We start from the raw sequence: 9,783 nt of genomic DNA, 5'->3' as shown, positions 1-9,783 counted from the left end.
GCTAAGCCGAAGGCCAACATCATTCTTAATGGAGAAAAACTGAAACCATTCCCTTTAAAAACAGGAACAAGACAGGGATGTCCTCTTTCACCTCTTCTATTCAACATTGTCCTCAAAACTCTAGCCAGAGCAATTAGACAGACTAAAGAAATTAAAGGGATACAAATAGGAAAAGAGGAACTTAAGCTGTCACTATTTGTGGATGACATGATTCTATATTTAGAGGATCCAAAAACCTCCTCCAGAAAACTTCTGGACTTCATCAGTGAATTCAGCAAAATAGCAGGCTATAAAATCAACACGCATAAATACACAGCATTTTTATACGCAAGCGATGAAACAGCTGAAAGGGAAATGAGGAAAACAACTCTATTTGCAATAGCCTCAAATAAAATAAAATAAAATAAAATACTTGGTATCAATCTAACCAAAGAGGTAAAAGATCTCTACAATGAAAACTACAAAACACTGAAGAAAGAAATTAAGGAAGACCTTAGAAGATGGAAAGATCTCCCATGTTCTTGGATAGGCAGAATTAATATTGTCAAAATAGCCATACTACCAAAAGTGCTATACAGATTCAACGCAATTCCAATTAAAATCCCAATGACGTACCTCACAGAAATAGAGCAAGCAATCATGAAATTCATCTGGAAGAATAAGAAACCCAGAATAGCTAAAGCAATCCTTAGCAGGAAGAATGAAACAGGGGGTATCGCAATTACCAGAACTTCAACTATACTACAAAGCAATAGTAACAAAAACAGCATGGTATTGGCACCAAAATAGACAGGTAGATCAATGGTACAGAATAGAGGACACAGACACAAACCCAAATAAATACAATTTTCTCATACTAGACAAAGGTGCCAAAAATATGCAATGGAGAAAAGATAGCCTCTTCAACAAATGGTGCTGGGAAAACTGGAAATCCATATGCAACAGAATGAAACTAAACCCCTATCTCTCACCCTGCACAAAACTCAACTCACAATGGATCAAGGACCTTGAATTCAGACCAGAGACCCTGCATCTTATAGAAGAAAAAGTAGGTCCAAATCTTCACCTTGTTGGCTTAGGATCAGACTTCCTTAACAGGACTCCCATAGCACAAAAAATAAAAGCAAGAATCAATAAGTGGGATAGATTCAAACTAAATAGCTTTCTCTCTGCAAAGGAAACTATCAGCAATGCAAAGAGAGAGCCTACAGAGTGGGAGAAAATCTTTTCCACTCATACTTCAGATAGAGCACTAATTTCCAGAATCTATAAAGAACTCAAAAAACTCTACACCAAGAATACAAATAACCCAATCAACAAATGGGCTAAGGAAATGAACAGACACTTCACAGAAGAAGATCTATAAGCAATCAACAGATATATGAAAAAATGTTCAACATCTTTAGTAATAAGATAAATGCAAATCAAATCCACCCTAAGATTCCATCTCACCCCAATTAGAATGGCGATCATGAAGAATACAAGCAACAACAGGTGTTGGCGAGGATGTGGGGAAAAAGGTACACTCATACATTGCTGGTGGGGCTGCAAATTAGTGCAGCCACTCTGGAAAGCAGTGTGGAGATTCCTTAGAAAACTTGGAATGGACCTACCATTTGACCCAGCTATCCCACTCCTCAGCCTATACCCAAAGGATTTAAAATCAGCATACTACAGAGATACAGCCACATCAATGTTCATAGCAGCTCAATTCACAATAGCCAGACTATGGAACCAACCTAGATGCCCTTCAGTTGATTAATGGATAAAGAAACTGTAGTATATATATACAATGGAATATTACTCAGCTATAAAGAATAATAAAATTATGGCATTTGCATGCAAATGGATGAAATTGGAGAATATCATGCTAAGTGAGATAAGCCAATCTCAAAAATCCAAAAGAGGAAGGACCTCACTAATAAGCGGATGATGACTCTTAATGGGGTGTGGGAGGGGGACAGAATGAAGAAAGGAGGGACTGTATAGAGGGAAAAGAGAGGTGGGGGGGGTGTGAGGGGTGGGGGGGTAGGAAAAAATAATGGAATGGGTTAAACATCATTACTCTATGTAAATATATGAATATGCAAATGGTATGCTGTTACTCCATGTACAAACTGAAACAACATGTGTCCCATTTGTTTACCATAAAAATAAATTAATAAAAAGAAAGGTGAAACAAAAGATTACTATTATCTCAGAATAAACAGGGGACATAATATAAAACTCAAGTTTTGAGCAAATTGTAAAAGGTATTTAGGTTTGTAAAAGAGTTTTAAAAGAAAGTAAAATTTGTATGTAATTGAGTTGATAGACATATGGGCCTTTCTAAAGGTTAAATAGATACCAACAATAAATTAGTGCTCATTTTGTTTTTGTTGTTAAAAAAAAAAAAAAAAAAAAAAAAGAAGGGCATCCCTTAGCCTTCCCATCCCCATCCTGTCCCCCACCACAATTGCCTGAGGACCTGAGCTTTCCAGAGCTCTGGAGCTTCTCAGCCTAAAGGGCTCCTTCCAGGGTTGGTGTGAGCAGCCTGGGCCTCTGCAGGAAGGCTGCCCAGAAAGCCGACTGGACCTTCAATGGCCTCCTCTTGCAGGATCTAGTCTGGCCTTGGATTACAGCCACTGGAATCAAGATCTCTGCTTCTGAGTCAAGTTTTCAATAGAACAGACTCAGTGTTAATGAACCCAGTAAAATCACTCAAAACTCAGTCTTTATGTTTATAGTAGAAAAATTTCAAGTCATTTATATTTAATTCCTCAACAGGTTAATCATAAATATCTAGTTCATTTAGACAAAAAATGTAATTTAATTGGTATTTCCAAGATAACATATTTGGTAATCAATCATAGGTGAATGCTACTAGGAGTTGCCAAATCCCAGTCAATGGAATTAGTGTTAATCTCTCACCTGCAGTTTACAGAACAGAGCCCTCCACTGCCCAAATCCTGCAAAATGCAGGAACTGATGTCTTGGTGAATATTTGTAGAGAACACAATTTGTTGTAGAAATGTATTCACTTTTCTGCAGCCATACTGCGACAGAGATTTTCCCTATTTCTAGTCCCATGGAATATTCCCAAGGCTAAGCCCTGGAGTTCACCTAGGGAAGACAGAGGCACAAAGATTTTTTAAAGTGGAATTGCAGTTCATTATTCTTTGCTTTTCATTCACTGGAAATGTTCACGCACACATACACACACACAAACACGAATCTTGCCAAGCACAGTAGTGCGTGCCTGTAATACCGGTGCTTCTGAATCTTGAAGCAGGAGTGTGACGGATTTTAAGTCAGCCTGGCAGTTTAGGGAGACCATCCTGGAAAAGAAAATAAAAAGGCCGAGGGATGTAGCCGGGTGGTACACCACCCCTGGGTTCACCGCCAGTACTAAAACAAACAAAACAAAACAACAACACAACACAACACACACACACACACACACACAAAGCTCGTTTAAAAAGTACCCTTTAGGGGGAGGACGGTGGCCCGCGAGGCTGGTAGCAGACCACGCAGCAGCAGCAGGGCCTCGCGCACCGCAGGGCGGCCTGGGTCTCGGCCTCCCTTGGGTTCAATGGAAGCGGTCGCAGCGCAGGAAGGGCAGCAACAGCAGCAGAGGCGGAGGCTCCAGCGCGTCTCTCTATCCTTCAGCCTGAGCCAGGGGAAGCCAGGTGGCCCGGGTGGCTGGAGGGGGTCCACTGCCCCAGAATGGGAATTCTCTTCACCAGAGTATGGAGACTGTTCAATCACCAGGCGCACAAAGTTATCACTGCTGGATTGGGTAATGCAGGAAAAACTACCATCCTTTACCAATTTTCTATGAATGAAGCTGTTCATACAGCCCCTACGATAGGAAGTAATGGAGAAGAGAGAGTGATTAATAACACGTTTCCTAACAAGGGGTATTGGTGGCCGAGAATCTCTTCGTTCTTCCTGGAACACTTATTATACTAACGCAGAGTTTGTAATAGTAGTTGTGGACATACAGACAGAGGATTTCTGTAACTAGAGAAGAACTCTACAAAATGTTAGCACATAAGGACCTAAGAAAAGCTGGATTACTGATTTTTGCTAATAAACAAGATGTTAAAGAATGCATGAGTGTAGCAGAAATCTCCCAGTTTTTGCAGCTAACCTCTGTTAAAGATCATCTGTGGCATATCCAGGCGTGCTGTGCTCTTACTGGCGAGGGGCTATGCCAAGGACTTGAATGGATGATGTCGCGACTTAAGATTAGATGATCTCTGCTGACCTCCTCTCATAGACTTTGTATAAACAAAGTGCTGGACTTTACCTGGAAGCTGCAAAAATTAATGGTTTAGATATATTTATAATAAACTGATTTCAATTTTTTTCTATAAGAAGAAATATTGACCACTTATTTGAAAACAAGATGAAGTCTCACCTTCCAATTTGCTTTCTCATTAGTTCCTTGCAAAGTACTTTATTAAAGCTGTGATTGAAGTTCTTCTCAATGAATCCTCTCAGGACAATGTAAAGCCTGTGGTAGGTACAAAGGGAGAGGAAGATGTTTTGAACTTTAAGAGCTTTCTTATCAGTATACCCCTCCCTAATTGAATGCTGTTCTCTTCTTGTTCCACTAAGTCAAAATACAAATCAGTACAGATACTGTTTCCAATATTTTAATGTCATGTTACTTATGAAAATAAGTATTTTGCTTAAGGCTGTGTATGTATTATGTATATACCTCAAGTTCAATTTAACGACTTTAAGTTCTAAAGAAAAGCAAATAACACAAAATTTAGTAATATCCTTAGTTATTGCCCTAATGAGATAAGAACTGGCATTGATGTTAAGTGCCATTTTATACTTTTCCTGTATGTTCTCTTTATTGTACTAACCAATGCCCCCCCACCCCAACTCATTGAATTGCTTTAAAAAAAAAAAAAGAAAGAAAAAGAAAAGAAAAGAAAGATACAGGAAAAAGCTTGACATTGTATACCTATTTTTGTTGATCCATAACACACATGGAAACATGTAATCCAACTGAGTGAAATATCTGTCAAATTCTTGGTTTTACCAGTTGACAGAATTGCACAGTGAGCATTTATCAGATTATTCCTTGTATTGGTCTAAATTACTGAATAAATTGTTAATTCATTTATCAGTCAATCATAAATTGTGATTAAAGTATCAAGTGATTTCTTCTTAATTAAGAACTATTGTGTGAAACATGTCTACCCAGAGAGGTAACATTCTATAAATATTATTAAATAATTTAGCTACAGTCTTCTTAAGTATTAAAGTATTTATGTCAAACAGTTCAAGTGAATTTGAGAGTACAAGGCATAAAAAATTTCCAAGAAACATTTTAAATTTTTTAATTTGTAGATTTCTTCCTTCTTAAATTAGGAGTTGGAATACTTTTGAGTTTTTTTTTTTATTTCTGTAAGTTGTCTTATATCTTATTTCACCATGTAAATGCATTGTTTAACAATAATGGCAAATTTTTTAATGCTGTTGGCTGAAAAACTGACATGATATATTATTTGTACTAAGAAATAACTTGACAAAAAATACCTTTTATTTGCTTAGGTTTTTTTTTTTTTTAATGTTGAAAATTGAAGGTATTTTTGTCATAATTGTAAACAGAGTTATCCTGTGTTAAAATATATACTCTATTTGAATATCTTTTTTGCCCTGAAAATTTGAAGGTTAATCCAAACTGGCATGTTTTAGAATGTCCAAGAAAAGAAATAACTATGTTTAATACCAACCTTTTAAATTTCATGAAGGAATTGTAGTATATACCATAAGCATTAACAAAACAGAGAATTTCTTTCTATAAAATATAAAATGCTCGGTATCTAAATCCAAGTTGGGTGTGGTATATCAGTGTTAACTTTGGCTGTTTCGTGTTTTATATTTATGTTACAGTTTTCAAAATGCTAATATAACATTTAATATTTCTTATGCTTTTACAAAAGTAAATCCTAAATTACTGAGCTTTGTCCATATGTACTCACACTTTTGAAATTACTTGTCGCATATTAAAAATTCCCTTAAAATCCTAATTCTACTTTGCAGTTCCATCAGAGACAAATATTCTTTAAGGGAGTTCCCAAAGTCTACACTCTTTGTCCTTTTTATTTTTAATTTGACTAATCATGTGCTTAGTTCCTTTGGATTGCTGTCCTGTCACCTCAACTCATATGGACACATTCACTTGTCATCAGGGTGTTGGAAATTTTTTTCTTCATTGGATGTGTAAAGAAAGCATGCGCTGCATTGTTACATTTGGTTTAGTGTAATTGATTATTGTCATGATATCATGAGGATACTTGGTATCTTACATGACATTAACAAAACATGACTTTTTTATTTTCTACCCTTCTATACTAAGCATCAAAAATAAAACAGTACCTGTGTACTTGTATGTAAAACTGAAATTGCAACTGTGAAAAAAAAAGATATAAATTCTTCTGCGGAAAAAAAAAATTTATTAGTCAGTGAAATCATGACAATCAGATCACGGTCCACTTGAATGTAGACCGCGGAACAGTTTATCAGGGGTGCACTGGAGGGTGCGGCTGGCATCTGGGATGCGGGAGGGAACTGGGATTTGGGGATTTGCCCACGGTCCGAGAAGGAGGCTCCAGATCGCAATGTGCATTTGAGGGGCCGCTTCCTACGCACTAGGGAGAGAGCCCGCGGGTCGGCGCCTTCCTCCTGGGGTGGAGGAGAGACAGGGCGCAGGGGAGCCCGCGGGTCGGCGCCTTCCCCCTGGGGGGGAAGGAGGGACTGGGCACAGGGGAGCCCACGGGTCGGCGCCTTTCCCCTGGGGAGGAGGAGGGACAGGGCGCAGGGGAGCCCGCGGGTCGGCGCCCTCGTCCTGGGGAGGAGGAGGGACAGGGCGCAGGGGAGCCCACGGGTCGGCGCCTTTCCCCTGGGGAGGAGGAGGGACAGGGCGCAGGGGAGCCCGCGGGTCGGCGCCTTTCCCCTGGGGAGGAGGAGGGACAGGGCGCAGGGGAGCCCGCGGGTCGGCGCCCTCGTCCTGGGGAGGAGAAGGGACAGGGCCAGGCTGACACCCTCCCCTGGGAGCCAGGGGCTCCGGGAACTGCCCAGAGGTGACCCGGAGGCCGCTCACAAGGAGGGAACAGGACGCCAGGGTCCCGCCGCCGCCCAGCCCACCCTGTGGGTCCGGGGGACAGGGGCCAGCCACCCGCAGCCGGGATTCGGCCCCGCTGCGCAGCTCACACGCAGCCCTGTCCCCACGGCCGGTGCTGACCGGGTCCCCCAGCCTGGCTGCACACGCAACGCTTGGGATCTCCGGAGTGACCCGCCGTCCTCCCGAGGGTCCTCCAGGCACCCAAGCTCGTGGGGGACACAGGCCACGCAGAGCCACCTGGGCCTCCGGGGCCGAGAACGCCGCGCCTCGGGAGGAAAGAGCTGAAGGATGAGGAAGAAAAGCCCGGGAGATCGCGAAAGCCCGCCCTTCCCTTCCGTCTGCGCTCCTGATTGGACAGTTCCACCGGGCACCCTTGAGGGACCGCCCCCAGGTAGCCCCCCGTGTCTTGAGTGACAGCGATGTTATCCAATCCCTGGCTGAGGCAGGCCAGAGTGACAGGCCGTTGGCCTAGCCCTTTTCAGCCTCCTCCTGGTGGTGGTGCTGAGACCTGGCAGTGCGGGACACGGGTTGTGCTGAGGCTGAGGCTCAGGCGGGGGAAGCAGGGTTTGGGCCCCAGCAGTTAAAAGATGACGCGAGGTGCAGTTGGGATAGCGGTCATTCTTTATTCAGACCCGAGAAAAGCCCCTCGCCAGCCCTGTTTAGCCCCCAAGCCAGTTCCATAGGCCTTTTTCCTATCCAGGCCAGACAGAAGGCACGCAGCCCACGGGTTACCTCGGTGGACGCCTGCTCAAAGCGAACGTTCATGACCTCGAGTGCACACACGGACTCAGGGCGTTTGACCTTGACTGCGCACTAAACACAGCCTCCTAGACGTCTCCGTGAGGGAGCCTAACTTCAGCCATCTGGGACCTGCCCGGCGATCCACCCATGCTAACTGGGAAGTGGTTCAAGCCCATCACGGAGGGCATTGCTCACCCTGGTGTTGTCTCCTGGCTTTGTTTCTCCCACAAGGCGCATCGTGGTGACTGAAATGCAGATAACTGCCTTGGCTGAGCACACAGTCTGAGCCTCAAATCACATAAACTAGGCTCTCTCTGGTAAATGAATGAATGAATCCAACACATAAAGTTGTGCTAGCATGCCTCTGAGGCAGTGTTGGGCATGTGAGTCCCAGGAGGTACTGTTGGTGCCAGGTGCAATTCCCTGTCCAATTCCATGGGAGGTGTGGCCACTCATGAGTGCCACAGGCCCACAGGGTGCCCTGGGGCTCAGGCCTGTTCTATTGACATCTGGTTGGATTGGCTGATAGAGCCTCTAGGGACCCAATACACAGGTTCTGTACCTTCTCCCAACGCCCGTTAGTGGGCCTCTTAGCTCTACAGTTCCATTTGGGGGCCAGGCCATTCCATCCCAGACAGAGTACCAACCATGGGCGAGAGGCACTAAGTCATTCTCTGACTGCCATCACAATAGAGCAGCAAAAGCCTCTCCCAGCCACGTCACTTGTGCAGGGATGTGGTCTGAATTCACCAGGGCAGTTCAGCAGAACTCACAGGTCTTGGGGAGTATACCCAGCAGCAGGGTTGTTTGCTACTCGGGCATAGCTGCGTGCCCAGTTCACAGTGGTGTTGGTGAGGACCCACCCATGTGTGAAAGGACAAAGCAGTTACCAGTAAAGTCATGTCAACCTGTGAGACTGCATGCCAGCTTTGAGTCCCCGGGAAGTACAGTGGCTGTCCGCTTTCCTGGGCAGTGACACCACCCTCATACAGCTTGGCTCTGAACTTCAGCAAACTCTATGTGCACCAGCACCAGGGAATCCATAACTGGCCAAAAGGAAATAACAAAAGTGCCCTTTAAAATCTCTTTCCCATCTGCAGGACCCAGCCTGGTCACACGTCCGGGGGTGCTTTCACGAGACACCCATGGTGTCACAAGGAACTCATGCTCCAGACCTTTACCCCAGGGGCTAACAGTGCTGCCCAGTGGAGGTGGGGGCCTTTGTTGTCCAGGGCCATGTCCACTCCACAGGTTGCTCCTGATTCAATCCATTGGGAACAGGCAAGAGAACACTCCCTTGCTTCCCAAACCCAGGCTTCAGTACGTCCTCTGTTGTCAGCTGGACCCGTATTGGGCTGCTGTGCCGTGAGCAAAGCCCCACAGGACCTGGGCCCCCCATCAGGGATGCTGGATGAGAGCTGTCACAGGGCCCACGGAGGCTGTGCCCCCTTTCCATGGTGGACTGCAGTCCTGAGTCCTTGCCTAAGCAGGCCATCACGGCTCCCTAGCATGCCTGCAGCCTGTGGGTCACATGGGACTCAGCCTCCACTGAATCTGTGACTGAGTTGCCATTGCTGCGCATTCTGACCTGTGCAATGAGTCCCTCGATCGCTTTCCATCGTGATGGACTGTCCGTACAAGGCTGTCAACACTCTCAGGGCACCAATCACAGCCCGCTGACTCTCTTGACCATAGGGCCAGGAAAACAGCAAGCCTGTAGCCATATCCACTGCTGTCAAGGCAAACATGGCCCCTTCTGACCTCAGTAAAGGGCCAGTGTAATCAACCTGCCATGGTGTCAAAGGGGCATGACCACGTGACCTGGCCATCTGTGACTCCAGGGCATGGGGGTGTGGATATTCCAGAGCACACACCTCACATGCCTGGCAGGCCCCCACCAGAGCATCCTGTGTTAA

At 44.7% G+C, this 9,783-nt stretch overlaps 1 pseudogene across 1 annotated transcript; it reads left to right on the top strand.

Annotated features, from left to right (window-relative positions):
• The first annotated feature begins 3,469 nt into the window (after positions 1 to 3,469).
• LOC306663284 (ADP-ribosylation factor-like protein 5A) lies at positions 3,470 to 4,506 on the top strand (annotated as a pseudogene). The gene has a single exon. The product of its transcript is annotated as an ADP-ribosylation factor-like protein 5A (transcript).
• The last annotated feature ends 5,277 nt before the right edge of the window (positions 4,507 to 9,783 follow it).

The sequence above is a fragment of the Sciurus vulgaris genome (assembly GCF_902686455.1).
Source record: "Sciurus vulgaris genome assembly, chromosome: 6".
Classification (NCBI taxonomy): Eukaryota; Metazoa; Chordata; class Mammalia; order Rodentia; family Sciuridae; genus Sciurus; species Sciurus vulgaris.
Note: the sequence above shows the minus strand (reverse complement) of the source record. Positions and strands in the feature narration are given on the sequence as shown.